This window comes from Balaenoptera borealis (assembly GCF_965194805.1).
Source record: "Balaenoptera borealis genome assembly, chromosome: 11".
NCBI lineage: Eukaryota > Metazoa > Chordata > Mammalia > Artiodactyla > Balaenopteridae > Balaenoptera > Balaenoptera borealis.
Genome location: NC_138868.1, coordinates 108701531 through 108728684, shown reverse-complemented (window position 1 = coordinate 108728684; position 27154 = coordinate 108701531). Strand labels below are relative to the sequence as shown.

Below are 27154 nucleotides of genomic sequence, written 5' to 3'. Positions count from 1 at the left end.
GCCCACACACACAACCATTGTGCTAATCTGCCTTTCTTCTTACAAAGCAAAATAAGACGGGTTCTCCCTTGGAAGGAGCCTGTGGTCCAGTAGACGTCTGCGGTAAAGGGCCAGGGAATACGTCTTTCAGGCCGTGTGGCCCCATGGTGGTCTCCGTTGCGGCTGCGCAGCCCTCCCACTGTGGTGTGAAAGCAGCCACAGGCAGGGCGTGTTCGGGTGACGGGCTGTGTTCCCCGCGCAGAGGGCAGCCGGCTGGGTTTAGCCCAGGAGCCGTTCGCAGCCCCCTCGCCTAGCGAGAACAGTGCGTGCTGAACTTGAGCGTGTGCGTGAGTCACCTGGCGCCCTGGTGAAGGCCTAGCGAAGCGCATTCGCACGAGCTCCCAGACGTAGCCCGGGAGCGTGCAGGCCTTCAACCGCACCTCCAGTGTCGGGGCTTAGAACGGGGACGCCGCCTCCAGCTGGGTGCAGTTAACGCAGCACTAAATATACAGGAAGGGCACTTAATTGAGACTGGGGAGCCTGGGAGAGCCTGAGGTGATAACATCTGAGTTGACTCCTAGAGGATTAACGGGAATTAGCCGGCGCAGGAATGGGGCGGCGTCCAGGTGGAGGGAACGGTGCACCAGGTGGGTAGAGATACGGAGAGTAGTCCTCGGAATACGCATCCTGCCCGGCCTCGCTCATCTGAGGTGCCCCGAGCGGCCAGGCCCACAGGACAGATTGAATGGCGGTCCAGGGGCCCGGGGTGGCCGTGTAGCGGGTGCGGAGGTTCCGCTTCACGAGGGGAAGCCGTCCTGGAGACCGGTCTGCAGCAGTGTGAGTATCTGTAACCCTGCTGAGCCGCACGCTTAGAAGTGGTTGACACGGTAAATGTTGCGTGTATTTTACAGCAATGCAGAAATTTTAAAAAACTGTTTTAAAGACAGAGCTGCGTGCGGCCCAGCACAGGGCAGCCCGGTGTGTGGGGAGGGAGGGGCGAGCGCCGCCGAGGCTGGAGAGCCGGGGAGTCAGGCGGAGGGGGTCTGTGCGCACGAGGGCCCGGCGGCTGAGGGACCTCGGTGGCTTCCCTCTGCACGGTGGGGGTCAAGGAAGAGTCCCCCTGAGAGCGTCTCTCATCTGCAGGCCTGCTAACGGCAACGGGGGGAACGGGGGGCTCGAGCACAGGCGCGCGAGCGGCCCGGCCTGGTCCTGCCGCTGGGACTCGGCTCCTGCCTCAGCCCCTTCTGACCCCTTCCTCCCTGCCAGCCTGTTGCCGCTGCTGCCTGCGTATGACGTGGCGGGGTCCTCGCCCTGCCACCTGGTCGGCTGTGAGGCTGCCATGTGGTGGGGTAACTCACCTGCCCCGAGACTCAGGTCTCGTAGAAAAAGGGGCAAAAACGTCACAACCCTCTTGGGAGTCGATTGAGATCACGTGTAAGAGCAGGCTTGCAAAGCGCCGGTGCCCCGCGGGGACGCATCGGTGCCGTTACCGGCCCCGCCTCAGCGCCTGGGGGAGCCGTGGGGCAGCCTGGCTTCCGGAGGCCCCGCCGGCCGCGCTCAGGCCGGCCTCCAACGCCGCCGCCCAGGAACCTGCCGTCGCTCCTCGCCGTCCTGCGCGCTGGAGGGAGGGGCGTTTCTGAGGGGGAGGAGGGGAAGGTTAGCCAGCCCTGCGGGCTACAGGTGGGAGCGGGAACCGGGAAGGAGCCGTAACGGGAGGGAGGGAAACCATGAGGCTGTGCTCACTGAAGCCCCGCTGGGCGAGCTGCGCCACAGCTTGGCTCCTCTGTCTGCTTTCCACCGGGAGAGCCAGAAATCAGAGAGAACAAAGCGCTGAAGGCGGAAGGGTTTCCAGCCAGCCGACTGCGTCGCTCCTCTGCGGTGTACAGGGCGGGCAGGCTGCCACGCACAACACGCTGGGGCTCGGGGAGCCGGGGCGGGGGGGCGGCCAGCCCACGCGGTACCCCCGCGCCCCCTTCTCAGTGCGCAGACGCGGCAGGGAAACGCGAACCCGGAAGAATGTGCCAAGCCAGAAACAAGTGCAAATCATCCTAGCGTTTCCCCGCTGTGAGCCGGCAGCAGCGGAGTTGAAGCAGAGGCAGCACGAAGCGGTGGAGGAAGTTCGGGCGCCGGCGGCCCCCGGGGCACGTGCGCCGCGCTCTTCTCAGGTTCGCTGCGCCCTCCCGCCGCGTCCCGCGCCCTCCCACCTGTCTCTGGTCTGAAAGTACCCGTGAACTCGGCTTTTCTGGAAGTGCACACAAGCAAGTGATAGGATACAGAGAACTCCTCCTGGCTTTGCAGTCTTCACCAGCAGGACAGAGTCTGGTTTCCCCACACATCTTGATACTGCAGACCTCACCCAAAGGCGCTTCTCTAGGGGCCGCTGGCACACTGTTTCTGGGTGTGGAGGGCTGGAGGGGAATGAAAGAAAAGTAATAGAATCAAGATCCAAACTTAGAAAACATTTCCTAAGTGACGTTATCTACTCATTTTAATCCCAGATAGGCCTCTTTCTCACCAATGTTCGTTTAGGAAGTGCAAGCTAATTTTAGTATTAAAGTGTCATAAAGGTTAAGGAGGTAAATCTGCGGCTTATATATAAATAATCCACACTTTGACTTTTTCTCAATTGAAGTGTAGTTGATTTACAATGTTGTGTTAGTTTCAGGTGTACAGCAAAGTGATTTGGTTATACGTATATATGTGTATATCCATTTTTTATGTTTCGATTATTTTCATTATAGTTTATTACAAGACATTTAATATAGTTCCCTGTGCTATACAGGAAATCCTTGTTGTTTATTTTACATGTGGTCACGTGCACACTTCGACTTTTTTTTCTTCCCCATATGTTCCCTGTTACCGTTGCACTATATTATTATGACCAATGGAGAGTGGGTCATACTTACTTCCAGACACTTGGATTAATCAATGGGGGATAGAGACCAAGACAGATAAACACAAAAGTCTGAGATTGCAGATAAAGGCACTATCGTGACCACAGAAGCTGTGACTTCTCTGTGCTGGGTATAGCATTGTGTGGTGATCTATAAGCTCGGGGCATCAGCCCTTTTGCCTGTGCCCCTTGATAAAAGAATCATTCTGCCCCTGTAGCTATCAGAAAGATTTACCATGATTTAGCAAAATGTCTGCATTTCATTTCATATCTTGCCATTAGGGAGGACAGACCTTATTGAGGAAAAAACCAGCCCTTTCTTTAGAGTTTATATCCTTTACAAATACATGGAGTCCAAATTCAACAAAGTGATGGCAAACCAGATTCTTTCAAGAACAGTGAGGGCAACGTTCATTAAGGCTTCATGTGTCTCTAGGAGAATCATGTGGGCTTGGTTGGCAGTAGGACTTTTACTTGGGGACAGAATGTATTATGGAGTTGGTTTAGCCAGGAAGTTGGATGAGATAGTTTCACAGAAGTCTAGGGGCTTGTGTTCTGCTCTCTCCTGCTTCTGTCCTTTGGCCCATGCTCTTTCTCCAGGTAGATTCCCTTCCTTCCTCCAGCTGCGCCTGGGTGGGCACCCTCTGTGTGTCAGAGCCATTCAAGTTCAACCTTCTCCTTAAAGCTTTATCTGATTGTGCCACTCAGAGTTATCTATCAACATGCTGCCTCTCAGGTCCTTGTGCATACATGTGGGGTCTTCAGCAAGAGGTTATAATTCTTCAAGGGCAACGAACGTTGTATCTGTCCTACTCCCGTTATATCCCGCTGCCTTCTCAACGCTTTTATCTACCTAGTGCAAAATAAATACTGAAGCTCGTTTAAGGACTATTATGCTTATCAACTCTTAGGAGGTAAAGTATGTGAATAAGTTGAATGAAAGAAGAATTTGCTGGGGACAAAAGCTGGAGAAAGGGATGAGGCGGAGCCAAGTTTTCCTTTTTAGGACCTTATATCTTTATTCTAAAGCAAATATCAAATGAAAGAAGTTCATTTTTCTGTTGCCAAAACCCACACAGTTTTATAAGAGTGCTGTTTGCCGTCTAAGTATGTAGGCCGTAAGGTTCTAAAACTATACGCTTTTTAAAGAAAATTGGTCCTGATTTGAAAATGGTTTCTAAAATGATCCAGCCACAAAAAAACCCAGCATACCCTGTTTACTTTCCAAGTCCCCCACCTTCACCTACTCTTTACCTCACTGGGATCAGAAGACAAAACAAAAATCTGCCTGCAAGAAATATTCTCAACTTCTTCCTGCCCCAGACACAAATTTGTAAGGAATGCAGTTTCCATGAGGAGAAAAACAGCTTTCTCTCCCACTTGCTTTCTGGAAATCCTTTGGTCCCAGATCTAAAATTCTCTATTTCACACCTTCTCTAATAGTTTAAGTCATGTCTAAGATACGGCAAGGAAAACTCTTCAAAGACACAGTAATAACCATGAAGAAAAGGAAGCCTAGTATAAATGCCTCTTCACTCTCACAGGTGTTTGCTATCTTCCCCACCAAGTTTGCTGCTGCAACTATTTGCCCAAACACAGATCAAAACCGGGCAGCTGCCATCAGAATGAAAACTTAGGAATCTAAGACATCCAAATTAGCTGCAGGTCAACATGAAAGTCGCCTGCTGTTTCTGGGCCCCAGAAGGAGACTCCAGGCCATGACTTGAAAGAGGGCAAGCGCAGGTAAAGGAGGAAGAAGTTCAGTCTGAGAATTAAGACAGTGATGCATTTCGTGAAAAGTAAGAAGCTCTAGACAATGTAGTGCTTGGGTCATATATTATCTTAGAGTCGGCCCACGGAAGAAGGATCCCATCTGCTGTGGAACGAAGTCCATTCCTGTGCCAGTGCACATTTGCACAACACATGATGTGAAATAGTCTCTGGAGCCAAGATTGGTTGTGTATCCACCCCGGGGCAGGTTGGTCAGTCTCCAGTGTAAACCTCCTTGGGATTAAGCAAGCACTTATTCCACTGTAGAGCACAAGGTAATTAATACCAGATCTGTTCCAGACAGCTTTGTATATCCTGCATATGGGTGAGGACCCAGAAAGTTTCCTTTTCAACAATCTGTTTGGATGAGGTAGAAGCTGTTGTTTTAATGTTTGAAACAGAATTTGCCCCCATATACAGGTGTGTGCCTTGCACAGATATGGGCTTGTGAGTGGCATACGGCATTTGCTTACAAGGCGAGAGCTTGTCTGGACAGATAAGAGGGGAGATAAGTATGCATGTGTGGAGACGGCAGTAATACTCATGGCTGCAATGCTTGAAGAGCAGGGCTGTGCACCTCCTTCTAGCAGTCTGGAGAGGATTGAGGTGAGTGAGAGCTTGTGTTTCAGCAGGCTCCGCGTACTGAGGTTTGGGATGTGGAAGAATGCCCACTGCTGGAGTGGAGTGACCTGAGATCTATGTAAGATTAGGGTTTCTGTAGATGTTTCCCAAGTGATAGAAATTTTCCTCATCTAGTCTTGTTCATAGCAGGCAGCCTTGGACCAATAGTTTGCTTCACCCAATCCTTTCCTGTGTTTATTTCTGAAACCCTTTTCTTAAAAACCAAACTAAGTAAATAATAACAGGAAAAAAAATGTTTATAAAGACTTCATAGCTCTGTCATTTTTCCTTTCTTATGCAACTCAAAAGTTGCTCTCTCTTTATTCCTTAAATTTTTCTCCTGTATCAGCTTACCAGTCTTGGTGGGTTGACTTGGCTGTCCCACTAGTCTACTTGTCTCTATGATATATTAATATGGACATCAACTTAAGATTACAGGTAAACCTTAAATGTATGATATTTCTTATACTTGACTCCATATTTGATATTCTATGAGGAAGATTGCCCTAGTATTCCCTTCTGTGAAATCAGAATAACCATCAACCCTAAGATTGAACATTTTCATAAATGCTTTACATGTTCCAAACTATTCACACAATGTTGTAGACAAAATGCTTGTGTCCCTCCCACCGCAGAATTTTTATGTTGAAGCCCTAGCCCCCAGTGTGATGGTATCAGGAAGTGAGCCAGGGGGAGGTAGTTAGGTTTAGACGAGGTCATGAGGGTGGAAGCCCCCATGATGAAATTAGTGCCCTTGCATGAAGAGGAAGAGACACCAGAGCTTCCTCTCCTCACGCACATGTAGAGGTCACGTGGGCCCCCAGTGAGAAGGTGGCCACCTAAAAACCAAGAGAAATGGCCTCAGGATGAAACCTACCTTGCCAGCATCTTGATCTTGGACTTCTCGGCCTCCAGAACCATGAGAAATAAGTTTCTGTTGAAGCCACCCAGCCTGTGGGATTTTGTTATGGCAGTCCAAGCTGACAGGACACACGACTAGAAAGGTTAGCCATGGGAATCTCTTCCCCTGACTTTAAGTCTGGGTTCTGAGACTCGGAGAGTTTAGTGACTTGTTGAATTTTCCATCGAAAACCTGTTGTAAAAATTTCAGACATTAGAAAATGCAAAACAGCCTCTGGAGATACTGCTGAAGCTTCCCTCTCCCTTAAATCATCTCTGTAAGTTCAACCTCCTAGAGAAACTTTCTGAAAACCAGGGAGAAAATGCCAAATAATTAATGCTCAGGTGGGAAAGATGCCATGTAAAAGCAGAAGTGGTTGCTGATTGTATCTGGTCATAGTTCTGTGTGCCTCTTACCTGCTGCCCTGAGAAGCAATGTGTAATGAAGAAGTTCCTTTTTAAGAAATGAAACGTAATGAAACAGAAGTTTCCCTTGAATTGGCTGGGCTCAGCACACCTTGCTTGGACTGTATCCAGCTGTGCTCATGGAGCTGCACCTGGAGCAGGTCTGTCCTGACCTGCCCCTGAGGATGTGCCCGTCTGTCCTTTCCAGCGGCTGTAGAGCCCTTGGGGGCAGATTGTCTTGTGTACTGTGATTTCTCCAACTACTACACCGTGGCATCTCCCTAGTTTCCCCTTAAATGTTCTGTCGTCTCACAAATTCTCAGAGGCCGTGGCTGGTTCCTTCATCCTCTCACACGGGCTCAGGACAGACTTTGCCTGCACACAAAAGCTTGATCTGTAAGTGGAGTTGGCAGCCTTCTTTTGTCAGTGAGTAATGTCTTTCTTTCTCTTCTGGTAGACTTGGAATCCTCAACGCCATCTGGCAATTTTCTCTCCATCTTCCTACCCACGATGGAGCCACACCCCTCAAACCCCCCTTAAAAGCCAGATGACAGCAAGAACCTTCCACTGAGCAGAGGTGAAGCCTTAGACGTCTGTTAGCACCCCCGCTGTAAAGATCTGCCAGCTTCTCAGATCAGTGTGGGAGGAGGCTGTCTGAGTGGGTTTCATAGCTGCAGCAGGAACACCGGGCCCCGCCTCCCATGCCTCTCAGGCTGACTATCTCATCGGAGGTGCCGACGTCCCCAGAAGCAGGCCCCAGACTGGCGGCCCTTAGCCAGGACCCATCTCAGCAGCACACGCCCAGCTGGAGCCTCCTGGTTGCTGGGATGAAAGGACCTCTCTATCACCACAGGAGGAATCTGATGAAGTCTGGACTAAAAAGGGGTGTTGTTTTCCCCCAATGACAGACGTACTCTCTAGTCCCCAACCCAGCCCCTGGTGAAAGGTGTTTTTGTTTGTCTTTTTTACCTTTTTATTACATTTTGTCTTGTTTATAATGCTGAGCTGAAGTGGGAGGGAGCAGTAACACCCGAGGATGTGAATTATCTTGCAGTCAGTGGGGAAGATTCGGCCACCAGCACATGACAAGGGAAGGTAAGACGGGAGAGGAGCAGAGAGTCAGCTCCCCGGGGACTGGTTAGGTGTTCAGTGGCCGTAACTGACTGTTTCATCTCACAGGAACACACAACTCCATACATGGGTGCGGATCTCAGTCTTACAGGGAAGCACTCCTTGACACGGGAAAGCAGGTGATCAATGGCCCATGAGACCCCTACATAGATTGTTCCTATTTAACTCTTCAGGCGTATACAGGCAGAGAAAGAACCATTTCAAAGATGAGCTTTAAAAAAATCACCTGACATTCTTTGGAATTGTTGTCACAGGGCAGTATACGGACTGTGAACAAATTCCCCCTCACCCCAAATCCACCCAGAAGGGAATGGCTGAAATGGGGAGGAACACACATTTGCCTGGGCACGGTGACCTTGAACAAACCTCTTCACTTCTCTGGACTTTTCTTTCTTTCTTTCCATACAGAGGATGGGCTGGATATTGGATGAAACCCTGTCCAGCTCTGTCACATCAGTTAGAGAGCAAAGATGGTGACTTCCAGTCCCTGGCCAGTTTCTGGAACAGAGATGATGCTCTCTGAATGTTTGTCATCAAAACGAATGAATGATTATATTTCATCTTGACTCTTTCTTATCTCAGTAGAGATTTTCTTCCACTTCATTTGGGTCTCAGTTTGAGGAAAGAAGGAAGGAAGGAACGAAGCATGATGAAAGTGAGGGAGGAAAGAATGTAGCTTTGACTCTGAGAGGACTGTCTTGACTTTCTCTGGGCTCCTAGAAGAAAAGTCCCTATCCTCCATTTTCCCTCTTTAAGCCTGCCAAAATCACATGGATTAAGGCTACCATACAGCTTTGAGGAATAAGCCACACCCCCAGACTTCCACAGAGTCCAAGGACCTATTCATCCCCGATTAGCCTGTCTCGGGTTGATAATCAAAGTACACACTTTTGGTTTTCATTTTTCTAGAGTCTTTTCCATCAGCTCTCCTTCCATTTTATCTTTTCATCATTCCTCTGAGGAATGTAATACTTTACACATGTATAGGACTTTCTAAATTATGAAGTATTTCATATCCAATATTTTATTTAGATCTTGACAATCACTTTTTAAGGTAATTTGGGGGAGTTATCAGTGTCTTCATTTTACTGAAAAAGAAACTTTTGCCCAAGATCAGTCACCCACTTTTTCAAGAGGCAGCAGCACAGGGGTTAAGAAATAGTTCTGCCGACAGACAACCAGGTGTGAATCCCAGCTCTGCTACTGATTAGCTCTGTGTCCTTCAGTAGGTGGTTTAAAATCTCCGTGCCTTAGTTTTTTCATTCATTAAATGGGAATAACATGGCACTCTCATCACAGAGAACAGGCAGGAGAAGGGGTTATATTTAGGATCCTTAGAACAAGCTCTAGCACACGGTGCGTAATAAATGTTTGTCGTTTTCATTGTTGAAGCCGAGACTAGAACCCGAGTCCCCCAACTTCCAGCTCAGGGATATTTCCACCTCCCCCACTGGTGTCATCCTCAGCGTGCAGACCAGAACCTAAGGCCATCCACGTTTCAGTGAAAAGCTCATCCAAGTCTCCGTTTATTGGGTCCAGAGCTAACATCTCTGGAACTCCATTAAACAAAGCTGCTTCCCGTTGCTCTGGGCAGGTTGTCAACCCTCTAAAGTTTCAAAAGTTTATAAACCAAGCTCTCTCATCCAGTATTACTGACAGCCTGAAGGCAGACACTCCCGCTGTCCTGGGGAAAGGCCTTCTTCCTTCAGTCTTAAGAGACAAGGCTCAGGGTGACTTGTTGCTATGGTGATTCTCCTTCCTACCTCCCAGCATTCACTCAGGCCAAGTGTCCACTGGAAAAGTCTCTCTTCTCTTCCTTCCTCTTGCCATTTTCATCGGTGCCAGACTACTTGATTCTGGACCATTGGTTTCTGACTCTCTGAGTACAAGTCTTGTCTTTTGCACTTTTATTATGTACTTCTTGCGAGTACGGACTATGTTGTTTGTGGCTTTGTACACTCCGTTGCACGTAGCAAAAGCTCAGGACTCAGCAGGGACATAAACAGTGCTTAATTCATGAATGGACTGTCTGTCTGAGGGATTGGTGGTGGGGTCTCTGAGTAGGTGACAATCATCCCTACCCCTTGGTTGCAAGTTCAGGTGGTCAGAGAACTTGCCCAGATGGCGTTCAACACCACAGTGCTTGAAAAGGGGAGATGTTTCAGGAGTTGTCTTGGGGGAGGGAAGAGAGTTCTCTGTATGCTCACACCAGGCCGGCTGCCACTGAGCCTCAGAACCTGGTCTGTGCCGCCGTCTGAGAGCAAGGCGTGTGCACGGAAAACGCAGGCGGAACCACAGCTCGGGGAGCGCACCAAGCCAGACGTGACCTTGTTCTTCAGTTAACAACAAGTGAAAGTCATCTGCCCCAGGGTCACTTGGCACCAAAGTCCCGCAACAGAAGGGGCTCCACTTAAAGGGCAGCGCAAATCCAGGGCATTAAAATAACCTGAATGGTGTTGTTTTCTGATCAAGTGCCTTTCCCTCTCGGGTTTGTGATTTTTGAGCCTAAGAATGTCTCCTCGCAGCTCAGGTTTCTCCGCTGCCACCCTGGTCTCCGGCCTGGAATGTGCGCACTGGCCACTGAGGTCTGATGTAACTATGTCACAGTCCCGAAATGGAGAGACATTATCTCATGGCCGGTGGCAGTGGGCGGGCACTGGCGTGCTGCTGGCAGCCCCGGCTCAAGGCGGCTGGTCCCGGGAGCGCGGCACATCCCAGCTCTCAGTGGACAGACGGCCGGGGGCCCTCGGCTCCAATCTGTGCCCAGTAAGTTGGGGTCCTGCAACTCTTCCCGCCCAGAAGCAGCCACGGGGAAACACAGGCCGAGGTGCAGACAGGCTCACTTTTGGACAATCACGTTGGTCCGCAGAAAGGCGGTCCCTGGTCGGGAGGCCCTTGAGCACCTGGAGGGCTCAGTCTGAATGCAGACAGCAGCTGGTCACACGACGAAAGACGTGGGCTCACGGCCACGCTGAGCTGCCACCCTTCCTTAGCTGGGCCCCTGCGGGCGATGGCTTCCCCCGCAGGGCAGGTGGGGCCTGGTGGCCTACGAGGAGCCATCCCTTTCAGCACTTGGAGGGGCCGAGGCCTCAGGGGGGACCATGCACCTCTTGTGCGCAAGAGAGGGCAGCAGGGCCTGGCCACTCGGTCGTGATGACCTTCTGGGTGAGGATCTGCCCCTTCCCGTGCAGCTCGGGGAGGAGGAGTGCGGGCGGGCCCTGGCCTCCTTGGCCAGCCTGCTCACTCTCTCACTCCGCCACCTCTGCCGTGAGAACTGCTGTGGCAGCCCAGCCATTGCCCAGGTGGGTCCCTCCCACTCCTGCCTCTGTCCCACCGACTCCTTCCTGCTCAAGCCTCTTCTCGGTGGTCCGGGCATGCCTCCTGCTGGGCACAGCACGGAGCGCCCAGCCTCCAGGCCCCAGGCGGAGCTCCTCCAGGGCGGGAGCCTGCACCGCTGCTTCCATCCCGCACACTGCTCCTCCTGCCACCGCCCGTTACCGCCACATGCGGGCACCCGGGCGCCTTCGAGGCCCTTGCACGCGGAGACTGTAGTTTACCTGTCGGAGCCCCCAGTGCCAGGAGGCATGCTCACAACACTGACTCAAGAACACACCAGCTCCAATGGCATCCAGCACACTTGGCATCAAAACCCAAGATGGGATCCAGGGATGCAGCCTCCTTTCCCACGCGCAGCCTCCTCGCCTCCCTCCGCCAGGCCCAGCACGCTCGCATCGGGCCTCTGCGCGGCTCTCCCGTCCGCGCGTCTGCCCGGACGTCCAGTGCTCACGCCCTCATCCATCTCTCCATCGCCTTCCATCCGTCTCTCGCCAAATGCCACCTTCTCTTCTCAGAGAGGACTCTCCTGATCACGCTGTCTAGAAAACAGCTTTCCTCATGCCACAACCCCTGTCCGCTTTATTTGTCTTCCTAGCACTTATTACCAGCTGACTGTCATTACGTTATCTCACGCTGTAGGACAGTACACGACGCTACACATTTTTAGATTTTTTTATCGTGCGTGACTGACCCCCGCAAGACTGCAAGCTCCAGGCGAGCCAGGACCTCGCTTTATTCCCAGCTTGTCCTTGGTGCCCACAGCAGTGCCGGAACGTTGCAGGCACTCACCGTTTGCTGAATGAATGGGTGGGGAAATGCATGAGCTGATGAACATTCCTTGGTAAAGTCAGGACCATTACGCGTGATAATGGGATGGGTAGTCAACCGCGGGATGATATAAGACTTCATTTTAAAGAACCAAAGAGCACCAGAGCTGTAAAGGTCCTTGAAAGTCAGTCAACCCCCAACTGCACAGAGTAGGAACCTGACGCCCAGGGAGGGAGAACGAATGCAGTGAACACTCGCAAGGTCAGTGTCTCTGACTTCTAAGCAGCCGTCAGCTCTTCCTAAAACAGGGTCTGACGGGACGATTCATCCGAACATGTTCTGAGCTATCAATTTTCTACTGGTTTTGCATTCAAATGAGTTTTATGAGGATGAAAAACAAAACAAACACGAGAACAAGGCCAGCAGCGTCAAATTTCACCTCCTCACACCTTCAGGTGTCTTAAGAGGCATGACTGGAAAGCAAGGTTCTCTACCAATGTTGTCCAGACTCCCTTCAGTAGCCGAAGACCTGCACAAACACTGGGACATCGCCTGTGCATTCTTCCCCACCTTTGTGTGCTAGGCGGGACCCTGCAGGACGGTCTGCATTTGGAATAGAGGAAATCCAAGCCTGTGCCCAAAGCTAAGCAGGGGCTCTGGGCCTCTGTTCGCCCTTCTCCCTGGACACCTGTGGAATCTGACTGCAGCCACTTTAGATGGACGGGACCCACTCAGTGCTGCCCATCGGACATCAGCCATTCTAGACATTCCTTTAAAAAAAAATTCTCCAGGGGCTTCTAAGAAAGTCCCAGCTAGTCAGAAGCCTTCTCTCCCAGCTGGCCCTCCAGGGTGACTGCCCCCTTACTCTCCGTGTAAGATTGTGTTCGACAGCAATGGAAACCAACGGTTCAACACCGATCATTTCTTGGCAGGACAGATTGGCATGAGACTTGTCCCAAAACAAAATAAGCCCTTCAGGGAAGTATATTTCAAGCTGGGCTCACGTTCCCAAGCCTCTGAGATTCTTACATGGCTGACACAGGAGCCGAGGGCAGCTGAGCTCCAGCAGAGCCAACAATGATCGGCAGTAACAGGACGGCGACGCGGGGACACTCAGGGCCGGGTGTGTTCCTGAAGGGCTCGGACAAGGGTAACTGGAAACGCCGCAGACCTCGTCCTGGGGAGAGGCTGTCTACACTTCAGCCTGCTCTTCTCAAATGGCCTCGTCGGTGACTTCAGTCCTGGAGGAGGGGTGTGGAGGTCAAAATAGCACCCCTTCCTTTCCCTCCACTTCTTTTTACTTCCCAATTCCTCCACAATTCTTTCTCACCACCACCGCCTTTCCCACGGCTGTATGTGCCACTTGGGGGAGCTGTGTGGACCTTCTGTCACCAGGGAGCGTGCCATGTCATCTGTGCCTGGAAACTTGTTCCATCATACGACTCTGATCGTCTGCATCCTAGGTTGCTATAAAGCCTTGCTTTCTAGGCTCGGTTCCAGTGCGGGCCCACAGCATGGCTCAAACATCAAAGGTGGCAAAGGCCCCAGGGACATCATGGTTCTCGGCGCCCTGGGAGTAACCAGGCCACTTTTGAGCTGCATCTTCCGAATGCCCACCGGAGGGCGCCCGAGACCTCCGGAGTCAGGCCGCGGCCGGGGCCTCAAGGCCAGCAGGTGGCGCTGTTGCCTCAGCCACAAGCAGGGAGCGGTCCCCGCTGGGCGCGAGGGCAGCGTCCCCGTGGCGGGCAGGTGGCGCCCCTGCGGGCGGAGGGCGATCCCAAAGGAGATGTCGCCGCGGCCCCACCAAACGCGGCTTCCCCGCCCCAGAAGCACAGCCAGGCCCTAGCTAGCCTGACTCGATGGAAAGCTCCAGGTAGGAACCGGATTCTCAGTTTGGGGTTCTGGCTGCGCAGCTGCTTTGCCGGGAGACCTGGAAGGAAGTCATTCATTCTCTTTCCCCGCAGCTTCTTCGACCTTCCATGTGTTCGCCCAACATAAATTAAAGCCATACTGTAGGACCAAGTGGGCTCAGGACTTAGGAATGAAAAGGACAAGCCCTGTGCTGGACAGCGTCTTGGTGGGCAGGATGGGGAGGGGCGTGGGGAGATTCTAGACGGTCTGCAAGCTGATGTGGGCAGAGGGGCAGCCAGAGCAGAGGCGGCCAAGGCAGCCTGCAGGCTAAGCGGGCGCGTGTGAGTGACAGGTGGCAGGAAAGGAGCCGGGTGAGGACGCGGGACCAGACAGGGGCTTCAGGCTGGGTCCAGATGTCCCTCCCCGGGTGTCAGGGTCCACATGCTCTGGGCCAGGGAGCATCGCTAAGAGCACGATTTATTTACAGGTGCATGAATCTGCACTCACTAGTTGATAAACAAGTAATCCCCAGGGTGAGGGAGAAGGGGGAGACACCCTTACAAGGTCCACCCTCTGCTGGGTTTACCTGGACCCAGAGCCCTCTCCAGGCACTGTTCTCTCTGCTTCCAACCTGACCAAGAAATACAATAGACTCAGTAGGTTGTGGACTTGTCAGGATCTAAAACTGAAGAGCCGCTGTATATTTATTTAGCAAGATAAATATGCACATGCATTATTTATGCAGAATAAGTAAAGAATTTATAAAGCCACATATTGTCATTTATTCATCAAGACAAAGGTGCAGACCCACATTTTATAGATAAGAAACGTGAGACTCAGGTCACAGAGTTCATAAATGGTGGCACTGGCACTCCCGTCCGGGATTTCCGATCCCTCCTCACCAGGGTCCTTATGGAATTGACCACCAGCTGGGGAAGTGAAGTCTGGCGTCGCTGGTACCCAGAGATATCAGATCCCTGGTTTCAGTTTTCATTCTAAAACCCCTGTCCGTCCAGCATGAGCACCAGCTGGTCCCAGCGTCGAGGATCGCAGTGCACCGTGGGTTCTGGAGAGCCTGGAGGGATTTTCACGTGTCCCCCTGTCTGGGGCACCATGGCCAGGGCAGTAGTCAGGTGGGCCGTGCAAAGCTCTGTTAGCATCCGGGACAGTGTTGCAGGGAGGGCCATCCGTGAGTGTCTGTGATTTTGTGGACCCAGACACTTGGTCTCCAAACAGAAAACAGCCTGAAATTTCATTTTTTAAAGTCTCTGCTACAGAGATCCCTTGCCAGTGTATTGAAATTAATAGAATGTTTTTAATCAACTAGGTGTACTGAGTGCTGTGTAAAGATCCCGGAAGGAATAAAGCCCACCAGTGAGGCAGAGAGAAGTGGAATTCTAGCAAAGACAAGTGAAGGACCCCACACTCAGCATCACTGGAAAGAAGCTAACTCCTGCAAGAGGACAGTGGTGGGGGCAGACCGTAAAAACAAAAAGAAAAAGCAGTTAACAAATGACATGAAATGGTCCATAAAATAACAGGTAAATTAGCATCAGATTTCCAAGAATCTGTGAGTTGAGCACTTAAAGAGACCACCTCTCCGAAGCTCACAATCTGGGATGACAGTACTGCACCCCATAGAGGAGAAACAACTTGCTCTCATAGAAATAGCTGCCGTCAGCTTGGGCTCACAGCAGGTCCGGCCCTGGTTTCGGTGCTCTATATGAATTAACTCATTTAATCCTCCCAAAGAGGGCATGGAGGACGAGGGTTTCCCCCATATTTTCAGATGGCAAAATGGAAGCTTGGGAAGGACAAGTAACTTGCCAGCTCATCTAGTCGTAAGTGGCAAAGCTGGGATTCACATCCACGTGGCCCAGCTCCTAGGCCATCCTCACAATCATGGTACTTTGTCATTGGGTCCAAGAACCAGCGCAAATCAGTAGCAGAACCAACGAAGCCCCGATACTCCACTCCTAGATCCTGTTCTTTCCACCGTGGCACTCTTCCCTGGTCCTGCAGCCCCTCTGTCACGGATGCTCTTCACCCAGATCCCCAAGGCCTGCTCCCTCAATTCCTTCTCTGACCACCCCAGATAAAGCAGCTACCCCCTCCCACCCCGTGCACCCCGGCACATCCGACACCCTTGGCTCTGCAGTTACCACCACCTACTTGTGCTTCATGTGTCTTCTCCCCTAAAACGCATCGTCTGAAGGCAGTGTCTGTTGTCCTCAGAGCCACGGCCCCGGCACATATGAGCATTCAGTAAACAGTCGATGAATAAACAAATGAGCAAGTGGTAGATAAATTCCCAGGCCCGTAGTGGAGAACTCAGGTGCTCTGTGCCCCATGCTGAGGTCGCCCTTGGCTCCTTGTGTCTGAGATGCTACCCACATGCCCAAACCAGGCCAGATGCTGCCTCCTCTGGAAACCTGAAGCCTTCCACCATCTGAGCTACTGGTGAGATTCATTCCTCGAGGTTTAGTATCACATCTCCACGAATCTTCTCTTCAACTGTGGGTATTTCTGAAAGGGAGAACATAATACGTCAATGAATTATCGGCCATGGACACTCCTGAATATACTAAAATAGTACATAAACAACATTTTATATAAAACAGATCGAAACTAAAATATAGCTAGCCTGGATGCAGCCCTTAGAGCACACCCATCGTAGTGCCAGCTACTTTACACGCTGCACTAGTTGCCAAATGTTTCTGGCTCTCAGCTTTCCTGGCACCTGTGGGGAATGTACTTCCCAGACCCTTTGTGGGTGGGTGGCACCGTGTGACTGGTCCTCGCCCATCCGATGTAAGTGGGCCTGTTACCCATTTAAAATGCTAACGAGAGACCCTTGGGAGCTCTCTTTCCCTTTTGGTTCAGCCACCCGGCAGCCTCAGCCTGAGTCCCTGAGTGACCATGATGAGCAGGGGACCCCCGTGTCCCCAGTCTCTGCACAGCACTCTTTGGAGGTGGGCGGTGCTGTCATCGGTTTGCAGATAAAGAACAGGCTCTGAGTTATTAAACGATTTTCCTGAGATGACACATCTAATAAGTGACAGAGCCAAGAATGGAACTCAGGTGTGTCTGATGCTCAAACACATAACTTTCACCTACTTTTACTCTCTCTTCCAAATCTTTATTAAATAAGCAAGGAATGGGACAATGGGAATACCAGCTATTCCCTGGAAGACAGAAGCTTTCTCAGGGCACCACGGCTCTGGGGAGTCAGGAGGGCACTGGGGGCCTGGGAATCCCGTGATGTAGAGGGGATGTAAAGGGGACGTCTGCTGCCCACTTTGTCCCTGTTCATATTTTCGCGTGTTGAAGAGTTAGACTCCCTCGTCTTTAGTCTGATGCTTTCCCTCTGCAGACTCATTAATGAGAAGGTAAGCGAATATGCAGGGAGGCCTCACAGTGTGCCAGGCACTGTGCTGAAGGCGCCCTGATGGGTCAGCTCTGCAGCCGCTACTTTCAAGGACCTACAGGCCGTCCAGTGGATCCCACTGCTTCCATTTTTCAGACAGAAGCGGTCACCACTGCAGAGGTTAAGTGGTCAGCCGTTTGCTCTGAGAGTTCTCGGGGGTCAAATCTCAGCACAACTATTGAAACTTCTGTGCGGTTCCATGTGCCTCGTCTGCCCGAAGCTCCACTCGCTCTTGTGTGATTGGCGAAGAGATGGGGAAACCTCTGAAAATACAGTAGAGAGAGATGTTTTTGTAAATGCGAAATTGTATGTTGGGACGAAAGAGACCCTCTACTTCAACCCTCATGGTTAGTTTTTATTTTATTTTTTTAATAAATTTATTTATTTTATTTATTTTTGGCTGCATTGGGTCTTCGGTGCTGCACGCGGGCTTCCTCTAGTTGCGGCGAGCGGGGGCTACTCTTCATTGCGGTGCGTGGGCTTCTCATTGCGGTGGCTTCTCTTGTTGTGGAACACGGGGTCTAGGCGTGCAGGCTTCGGTAGTTGTGGCACGCAGGCTAAGTAGTTGTGGCGCACGGGCTTAGTTGCTCCGCAGCATGTGGGATCTTCCTGGACCAGGGCTTGAACCTGTGTCCCCTGCATTGGCAGGACGATTCTCAACGACTGCGCCACCAGGGAAGCCCTTGTGTTTAGTTTTTAAAGAGTGAGGATACAAATGCATTCTCACCAATACTGAGGCTCCTTAAGAGGAAGGCGTGGGGAATCAGACACGGAAAAGGAGCCACTATAAATACTGTGACCAACGGAATTCCTGTGGCCTGATGGCTTTGACAATAAACCCCTGGCTAGCTGTAATCGCACCTCCTCACCACACGAGATTAGCTAATATGGGTGAAGCACTTGGAGTGCTTTTGAAGGAAGCAAAATACTGTCATTGTTAGTATGATTCTGTTAGATACCTCCCTCTTGAGATTCTCAACAGATTTGCTCTGTGCCCGTTTGGCTGCTTCTTGCATCGCTGCTTCCAGAACCAGGAACAAGTTTCTCCGGATCAGATGGGCTTCCCTGCTACTTCTTTGGAAGACGTGTTAAAGTGAAGGTCCTGGGGCCCCAGGAGCAGGCAGAGACCAGGAGGAGGAGGAGTCAATAAACGGGGAGAAAGAGAAAAGAAAGCACAGCGACAGCATCTCAGTTCTCTCTTCTTCCGATTCAGGCCTTTGCCGAAGCATCGCATTTGTTTAAAGAGCAAATGAGGTGTAATTTGTTACTGAAAGCGGAGCTTGAAGCTCTCACTATAAATAGCATATAATAAGCAAAATCCTTGCTACCTCAGAGAAAAAAAGGGACCCTAAAAAGAAAAAGAACACTGATGCACAGAACAGACAGTTATTATAAAAATGGGAGGGGAAGAGACCTTCAAAATGGAGGAAGAGTAAGACGCGGAGATCACCTTCCTCCCCACAGATACAGTAGAAATACATCTACACGTGGAACTGCTCCTACAGAACACCCACTGAACGCTGGCAGAAGACCTCAGACCTCCCAAAAGGCAAGAAACTCCCCACGTACCTGGGTAGGGCAGAAGAAAAAACAAACAACAGAGACAAAAGAATAGGGACGGGGCCTGCACCAGTGGGAGGGAGCCGTGAAGGAGGAAAGGTTTCCACGCACTAGGAAGCCCCTTCGCAGGCGGAGACTGCAGGGGGCGGAGGGGGGGAGCTTCGGAGACACAGAGGAGAGCACAGCCACAGGGGTGCGGAGGGCACAGCGGAGAGATTCCCGCACGGAGGAGCGGCGCCGAGCAGCGCTCACCAGCCCGAGAGGCTCGTCTGCTCCCCCGCCGGGGCGGGCGGGGCTGGGAGCGGAGGCTCGGGCTGCGGTCGGATCGCAGGGAGAGGACTAGGGTTGGCTGCATGAACACAGCCTGAAGGGGTTAGCGCACCACAGCTAGCCGGGAGGGAGTCCGGGAAAAGTCTGCAGCTGCCGAAGAGGCAAGAGACTTTTTCTTACCTCTTTGTTTCCTGGTGCGCGAGGAGAGGGGATTCAGAGCGCCGCCTAAACGAGCTCCAGAGACGGGCACGAGCCGCGGCTAACAGCGCGGACCCCAGAGACGGGCATGAGACGCTAAGGCTGCTGCTGCCGCCACCAAGAAGCCTGTGTGCGAGCACAGGTCACTCTCCACACATCCCCTCCCGGGAGCCCGTGCAGCCCACCACGGCCAGGGTCCCGTGATCCAGGGACAACTTCCCCGGGAGAACGCACGGCGCGCCTCACGCTGCTGCAACGTCACGACGCCTCTGACGCCGCAGGCTCGCCCCGCCTCCTCCGTACCGCTCCCTCCCCCCGGCCTGAGTGAGCCAGAGCCCCCGAAGCAGCTGCTCCTTTAACCCCGTCCTGTCTGGGCGGGGAACAGACGCCCTCAGGCGACCTACACGCAGAGGCGGGGCCACATCCAAAGCTGAACCCCGGGAGCTGTGCAAACAAAGAACAGAAAGGGAAATCTCTCCCAGCAGCCTCAGGAGCAGCGGATTAAATCTCCACAATCAACTTGATGTACCTGCATCTGTGGAATACCTGAATAGACAACAAATCCTCCCAAATTGAGGAGGTGGACTTTGGGAGCAACGATATATATATGTTTTTTCCCCCTTTTTCTCTTTTTGTGAGTGCGTATGTGTATGCTTCTGTGTGAGATTTTGTCTGTATAGCTTCGCTTTCACCATTTGTCCTAGCGTTCTGTCCGTCCATTTTTGTTTTTTTTTTCTTTTTTTATTACTTTTTAATTTTTAATAATTATTATTTTTCTTTTCTTTTCTTTTCTTCTCTTTCTTTCTTTCTTTCTTTCCCTTTCTTTCTTTCTTCCTTCCTTCCTTCCTTCCTTCCTTCCTTCCTTCCTTCCTTCCTTCCTTCCTTTCTTCTTTTCTTTCTTTCTTTCTCCCTTTTCTTCTGAGCCATGTGGCTGACAGGGTCTTGGTGCTCCAGCCGGGTGTCAGGCCTGTGCCTCTGAGGTGGGACAGCCAACTTCAGGACACTGGTCCACCAGAGACCTCCTGGCTCCACATAATATCAAATGGCGAAAGCTCTCCCAGAGATCTCCATCTTAACGCTAAGACCCAGCTCCACTCAACGACCAGCAAGCTCCAGTGCTGGACACCCCATGCCAAACAACTAGCAAGACAGGAACACAACCCCACCCATCAGCAGAGAGGCTGCCTAAAATCATAATAAGGTCACAGACACCCCAAAACACACCACCGGATGCAGTCCTGCCCACCAGAAAGACAAGATCCAGCCTCATCCACCAGAACACAGGCACCAGTCCCCTCCACCAGGAAACCTACACAACCCACTGCACCAACCTTAGCCACTGGGGGCATACACCAAAAACAATGGAAACTATGAACCTGCAGCCTGAAACTACAAAGCCTCCAGTCTTCAATGGAGACCCCAAACACAGTAAGTTAAGCAAAATGAGAAGACAGAGAAACACACAGCAGATGAAGGAGCAAGGTAAAAACCCACCAGACCAAACAAATGAAGAGGAAATAGGCAGTCTACCTGAAAAAGAATTCAGAGTAATGATAGTAAAGATGGTCCAAAATCTTGGAAATAGATTGGAGAAAATACAAGAAACGTTTAACAAGGACCTAGAAGAACTAAAGAGCAAACAAACAATGAGGAATAACACAATAAATGAAATTAAAAATTCTCTAGAAGGAATCAATAGCAGAATAACTGAGGCAGAATAACGGATAAGTGACCTGGAAGATAAAATAGTGGAAATAACTACTGCAGAGCAGAATAAAGAAAAAAGAATGAAAAGAATTGAAGACAGCCTCAAAGACCTCTGGGACAACATTAAATGCACTAACATTTGAATTATAGGGGTCCCAGAAAAAGAAGAGAAAAAGAAAGAGACAGAGAATATATTTGAAGAGATTATAGTTGAAAACTTCCCTAATATGGGAAAGGAAATAGTCAAGTCCAGGAAGCACAGAGAGTCCCATACAGGATAAATCCAAGGAGAAACACGCCAAGACACATATTAATCAAACTATCAAAAATTAAATACAAAGAAAAAATATTAAAAGCAGCAAGGGAAACACAACGAATAACCTACAAGGGAATCCCCATAAGGGTAACAGCTGATCTTTCAGCAGAAACTCTGCAAGGCAGAAGGGAGTGGCAGGACATATTTAACGTGATGAAAGGGAAAAACCTACAACCAGGATTACTCTACCCAGCAAGGATCTCATTCAGATTCGATGGAGAAATTAAAACCTTTACAGACAAGCAAAAATAAGAGAATTCAGCACCACCAAACCAGCTTTACAACAAACGCTAAAGGAACTTCTCTAGGCAGGAAACACAAGAGAAGGAAAAGACCTACAATAACAAACCCAAAACAATTAAGAAAATGGTAATAGGAACATACATATCGATAATTACCTTAAATGTAAATGTATTAAATGCTCCAACCAAAAGACATAGACTGGCTGAATGGATACAAAAACAAGACCCGTATATATGCTGTCTACAAGAGACCCACTTCAGACCTCGGAACACATACAGACTGAAAGTGAGGGGATGGAAAAAGATAATCCATGCAAATGGAAATCAAAAGAAAGCTGGAGTAGCAATTCTCATATCAGACAAAATAGACTCTAAAATAAAGACTGTTACAAGAGACAAAGAAGGACACTACATAATGATCAAGGGATCAATCCAAGAAGAAGATACAACAACTGTAAATATTTCTACATCCAACAGAGGATCACCTCAATACATAAGGCAAATGCTAACAGCCATAAAAGGGGAAATTGACAGTAACACAATCATAGTAGGGGACTTTAACACCCCACTTTCACCAATGGACAGATCATCCAAAATGAAAATAAATAAGGAAACACAAGCTTTAAATGATATATTAAACAAGATGGACTTAATTGATATTTATAGGACATTCCATCCAAAAGCAACAGAATACACTTTCTTCTCAAGTCCTCATGGAATATTCTCCAGGATAGATCATATCTTGGGTCACAAATCAAGCCTTGGTAAATTTAAGAAAATTGAAATCATATCAAGTATCTTTTCCAACCACAATGCTATGAGACTAGATATCAATTACAAGAAAAAATCTGTAAAAAAAAGAACACATGGAGGCTAAACAATACACTACTTAATAACCAAGACATCACTGAAGAAATCAAAGAGGAAATCAAAAAATACCTAGAAACAAATGACAATGAAAACACGATGACCCAAAACCTATGGGATGCAGCAAAAGCAGTTCTCACTGGGAAGTTTATAGCAATACCATCCTATCTCAAGAAACAAGAAACATCTGAAATAAACAACCTAACCTTACAACCTAAAGCAATTAGAGAAAGAAGAACAAAAAACCCCCAAAGTTAGCAGAAGGAAGGAAATCATAAAGATCAGATCAGAAATAAATGAAAAAGAAATGAAGGAAACAATAGCAAAGATCAATAAAACTAAAAGCTGGTTCTTTGAGAAGATAAACAAAATTGATAAACCATTAGCCAGACTCATCAAGAAAAAAAGGGAGAAGACTCAAATCAATAGAATTAGAAATAAAAAAGAAGTAACAACTGACACTGCAGTTACAAATGATCATGAGAGATTACTACAAGCAACTATATGCCAATAAAATGGACAACCTAGAAGAAATGGACAAATTCTTAGAAAAGCACAACCTTCTGAGACTGAACCAGGAAGAAATAGAAAATATAAACAGACCAATCACAAGCACTGAAATTGAGACTGTGATTAAAAATCTTCCAACAAACAAAAGCCCAGGACCAGATGTCTTCACAGGCGAATTCTATCAAACATTTAGAGAAGAGTTAACACTTATCCTTCTCAAACTCTTCCACAATATAGCAGAGGGAGGAACACTCCCAAACTCATTCTATGAGGCCACCATCACCCTGATACCAAAACCACACAAAGATGTCACAAAGAAAGAAAACTACAGGCCAATATCACTGATGAACATAGATGCAAAAATCCTCAACAAAATACTAGCAAACAGAATCCAACAGCACATTAAAAGGATCATACACCATGATCAAGTGGGGTTTATCCCAGGAATGCAAGGATTCTTCAATGTACGCAAATCAATCAACGTGGTACACTAAATTAACAAACTGAAGGATAAAAACCATATGATCATCTCAATAGATGCAGAAAAAGCTTTCGACAAAATTCAACACCATTTATGATAAAAACCCTCCAGTAAGTAGGCATAGAGGTAACTTACCTCAACATAATAAAGGCCATATATGACAAACCCACAGCCAACATCATTCTCAGTGGTGAAAAACTGAAACCATTTCCACTAAGATCAGGAACATGACAAGGTTGCCCACTCTCACCACTATTATTCAACATAGCTTTGGAAGTTTTAGCTACAGCAATTAGAGAAGAAAAAGAAACAATAGGAATCCAAATAGGAAAAGAAGATGTAAAGCTGTCACTGTTTGCAGATGACATGATACTATATATAGAGAATCCTAAAGATGCTCCCAGAAAATGACTAGAGCTAATCAATGAATTTGGTAAAGTAACAGGATACAAAATTAATGCACAGGGCTTCCCTGGTGGCGCAGTGGTTGAGAATCTGCCTGCCAATGCAGGGGATACGGGTTCGAGCCCTGGTCTGGGAAGATCCCATATGCCATGGAGCAACTGGGCCCGTGAGCCACAATTACTGAGCCTGCGCATCTGGAGCCTGTGCTCCGCAACAAGAGAGGCCGCGATGGTGAGAGGCCCGCGCACCGCGATGAAGAGTGGTCCCCACTTGCCGCAACTAGAGAAAGCCCTCGCACAGAAACGAAGACTCAACACAGTCATAAATAAATAAATAAATAAATAAATAAATAAATAAATAAATAAAAGAATGTGAATTTCTTTAAAAAAAAAAAATTAATGCACAAAAATCTCTTGCATTCCTATACACTAATGATGAAAAACCTGAAAGAGAAATTAAGGAAACACTCCCATTTACCATTGCAACAAAAGAACAAAATACCTGCAAATAAACCTACCTAGGCAGACAAAAGACCTGTATGCAGAAAACTATAAGACACTGATGAAAGAAATTAAAGATGATACAAACAGGTGGAAAGATATATGATGTCCTTGGATTGGAAGAATAAGCACTGTGAAAATGACTATACTACCCAAAGCAATCTACAGATTGAGTGCAATCCCTATCAAACTACCAATGGCATTTTTCACAGAAGTAGAACAAAAATTTCACAATTTGTATGGAAACACAAAAGGCCCCGAATAGCCAAAACAATCTTGAGAAAGAAAAACAGAGCTGGAGGAATCAGGCTCCTGGACTTCAGACTATACTACAAAACTACAGTCATCAAGACAGTATGGTACTGGCACAAAAACAGAAATATAGATCAATGGAACAGGATAGAAAGCCCAGAGATAAGCCCACACACATATGGTCACCTTATTTTTGATAAAGGAGGCAAGAATATACAATGGAGAAAAGACAGCCTCTTCAATAAGTGGTGCTGGGAAACTGGACAGCTACATGTAAAAGAATGAAATTAGACCACTCCCTAACACCATACACAATAATAAACTCAAAATGGATTAAAGACCTAAATGTAAGGCCAGACACTATAAAACTCTTAGAGGAAAACATAGGCAGAACACTCTATGACATAAGTCATAGGAAGATCCTTTTTGACCCACCTCCTAGAGAAATGGAAATAAAAACAAAAATAAACAAATGGGACCTAATGAAACTTCAAAGCTTTTGCACAGCAAAGGAAACCATAAACAAGATGAAAAGACAACCCTCAGAATGGGAGAAAATATTTGCAAATGAAGCAACTGACAAAGGATTAATCTCCAAAATTTACAAGCAGCTCATGCAGCTCAATATCAAAAAAACAAACAACCCAATCCCAAAATGGGCAGAAGACCTAAATAGGCATTTCGCCAAAGAAGATATACAGATTGCCAACAAACACATGAAAGGATGCTCAACATCATTAATCATGAGAGAAATGCAAATCAAAACTACAATGAGGTATCACCTCACACTGGTCAGAATGGCCATCACCAAAAAATCTACAAACAATAAATGCTGGAGAGGGTGTGAAGAAAAGGGAACCCTCTTGCACTGTTGGTGGGAATGTAAACTGATACAGCCACTATGGAGAACAGTATGGAGGTTCCTTAAAATCTAAAAATAGAACTACCATACGACCCAGCAATCCCACTACTGGGCATATACCCTGAGAAAACCATAATTCAAAAAGAGTCATGTACCACAATGTTCATTGCAGCTCTATTTACAATAACCAGGACATGGAAGCAACCTAAGTGTCCATCGACAGATGACTGGATAAAGAAGATGTGGCACATATATACAATGGAATATTACTCAGTCATAAGAAGAAACGAAATTGAGTTATTTGTAGTGAGATGGATGGACCTAGAGCCTGTCATACAGAGTGAAGTAAGTCAGAAAGAGAAAAACAAATACAGTATGCTCACACATATATATGGAATCTAAGGGGGAAAAAAAAGGTTCTGATGAACCTAGAGGCAGGACAGGAATAAAGATGCAGACGTAGGGAATGGACTTGAGGACACAGGGAGGGGGAAGGGTAAGTTAGGACGAAGCGAGAGAGTGGCATGGACATATACACACTACCAAATGTAAAATAGATAGCTAGTGGGAAGCAGCCGCATAGCACAGGGAGATCAGGTTGGTGCTTCATGACCACCTAGAGGGGTGGGATAGAGAGGGTGGGAGGGAGACGCAAGAGGGAAGAGATATGGGGATATATATATACGTATAGCTGATTCACTTTGTTATACAGCAGAAACTAACACACCATTGTGAAGCAATTATACTCCAATAAAGATGTTAAAAAAAAAAAAAGGGAGGGGCCGTGGCATCCCCTGCTTGCATCCCTCCCCAGGGGGTGAGCACCAGGCCTGCTTGGGACCTGGGACTGCTCTGGCTGCAGAAGGTCCTGCACGGTAGGACCCCTCAGCCCCCTCTCCCAGGACGGCTGGTCACCCGCCCCTGTGTGAAATGCCTCTCCCATGCCTCACCTGTCACCTTACCTTTGGCAACAGTGTCAAACTACTTTCTAAAAATCTCCAGGAAGCTGCCTATGACCCTGGAGCAGACATGCTCTTTCCTCTGTGTCATCATGGCGAGTCTACATAACGCGGCAACCTTGGTTAATGAGCTGTATGGTGATCCTTTGTTTACTGCTAAAATCTGTTTCTCTCTGATAAGAGTTTAAACTACTCAAAGGCAGGACTCTTATCTTTTTTTTATTTAATTAATTTACCTTTTTAAAAAATTTTATTTTATTTATTTTTTTATACATCAGGTTCTTATTAGTTATCTATTTTATACATATTTGTGTATACATGTCAATCCCAATCTCCCAATTCATCCCATCACCACCGCCACCCCCCACTTTCCCCCTTGGTGCAGGACTCTTATCTTACTTACATTTGAATATCTGGTATCCAAGTAAACAAATGTTTGCCTTGAGAAAACTGTATTTTATTCACCATTTAAACATCAAAAATTCCTTGAAATATCCTCACTTGTACCAAACTACATGGAAGTGATAGAAAATTCTGAAGGTCTGCATCACAAAAGGACAAAACAGGAGCCTCCTGCACAGTTTTTCACTCTCTGCTAACAAGGTACCTGAAGTTTTCACCATTAAAAATCTATTCCCTTGGATTAAGACGGCGTTCTCCTCCTGCCTGGGACCTGCCCAGACTATCATGTAAAGTCTTATTTTGTCCTGCTTCCAAATGACTGGCCTGAGAACTCCTAGACTCACCCCAGCACTGAGGTTCGGCTGAAATAACCCAGAGAGCCTGGCGACACAGGCATGGCTATGCTTCTCGATGATAAATATCTCAGTTATAAGAATTAAAATGTTCTCCAAGACATTCTCTTCTTAAGTGGATTGGTCCCAAAGGAACTCGAGTAGAGGGTTGATTGTTATTGTTTGTGTTTGGGGTTGCGGAAGGCCAGG

General features: G+C 48.4%; 1 protein-coding gene and 1 long non-coding RNA gene across 5 annotated transcripts in view; one reads left to right on the top strand and one right to left on the bottom strand.

Annotated features, from left to right (window-relative positions):
* The window catches only part of SNX19 (sorting nexin 19), a 54152-nt gene extending 39728 nt beyond the window's left edge, over positions 1-14424 (top strand). For all 4 annotated transcript variants that reach the window (XR_014231711.1, XR_014231712.1, XM_082343078.1 and 1 more), the window contains one exon: positions 7026-14424. The gene's annotated coding sequence lies outside the window, so the exon portion shown is untranslated. The remainder of the gene's footprint in view (positions 1-7025) is intronic.
* Positions 14425-14981: 557 nt separating this feature from the next.
* LOC309606255 overlaps positions 14982-27154 on the bottom strand; it is a 71965-nt gene continuing 59792 nt past the window's right edge. The window contains exon 9 of the long non-coding RNA XR_014231731.1: positions 14982-17344. This is a non-coding gene — a long non-coding RNA (uncharacterized lncRNA). The remainder of the gene's footprint in view (positions 17345-27154) is intronic.